We start from the raw sequence: 1,390 nt of genomic DNA, 5'->3' as shown, positions 1-1,390 counted from the left end.
CAACAATCTATAAAACAGAGAAATATAACAAAAGGAGTGAGCTTTATTACCATTGGCTGAATATACACAAGCATATAATGCACACTTAGCATTCTAATTACACTTAATCTGAATTCATATGGCATAAATAAATCGAACATTTTCACATACATTCACACCTTGACCAAATATATCATAATCATAGATATAAATATATCATGTATTCACATATGTATCAAATTAAACTCTTATGATTCAATTTAAATCATACTCACATATAAATACATAATACGTACCTGGCCAACTTAACGTATTGAATGTATTCATTCGTCATTCTAACACGAGGTATCTTAGCTTTAGACTTTTATCAAATCACTGGCATTCAGCCTGCTAGGTTTAAAAAGCCGAATTCATTCACCGGCATTTCGCCTGCTAGGCTCGAGGCCCGAATAATATCTCATCGGCATTATAGCCTGCTAGGCTCAAAGGACCGAATAATATCTCACCGATATTATAGCCTGCTAGGCTCAAAGGCCGAATAATATCTCACTGGCATTATAGCCTGCTAGGCTCAAAGGCCCGAATAGTACTGTACAATATTCAAATCAACAAGTTTTATACAACACAATCACACCAATTTAGGTACAATCATCATTCAAATATATCATCCTATACTTTTAAACTAGTCATTATTCGACTGTTCAAGCATTACTTCAAAAATATAATATATATATTCAACTTTCACACATATAGATCATAGTAAGTTTATAAGAAAACAATAAGCAACTCATTAACAAATTTTTATCAATGTTTACCACATAATCACAAATTCACTATAAGCTGTCTTCCTGAGCAATAGTCACTAAATTATTTATAACTGGAGCTACAAAACTCCAATTCAATTGCCGTAAATTTTCCCTGAAAATAGTCTCATATATCTTTTATCCATAAAATTTTCAGAATTTTTGGTTTGGCCGATCAATACCAGATTTTTCTTAAAGTTTCCCCTGTTTCACTATTTGACTAATACCACCCTTTACTACGAATAAAATTTCTAATTGTACAGAAGTCAAAATATGTTCTTGTTGATTTCATTTGAAACTAGACTCATTAAGCTTTAATTACATGATTTATTTAGCTTCTAACTCCACTCCCACAATTTATGGTGATTTTCCAAAATCACGTTACAACTGCTGTCCCAAGCAGATTTACTACAATTTACTATTTCACAACTCTTTGCATTCATATTATTTAAACATGTATATCACCAATCAATTTCATCACATATCTATAATTTCACTTAAGCATAATCTCAAAACACTACATCATGCTCAAATCATTATTCAAGTTCAAATTCAGCTAACACACATATAAACACTAGCAACTAAATATTAACATTGCATTTATTCCT

The sequence above is a fragment of the Gossypium arboreum genome, chromosome 13 (genome assembly GCF_025698485.1).
Source record: "Gossypium arboreum isolate Shixiya-1 chromosome 13, ASM2569848v2, whole genome shotgun sequence".
In the NCBI taxonomy this organism is placed as follows: domain Eukaryota; kingdom Viridiplantae; phylum Streptophyta; class Magnoliopsida; order Malvales; family Malvaceae; genus Gossypium; species Gossypium arboreum.
This window is presented reverse-complemented; position numbering follows the sequence as displayed.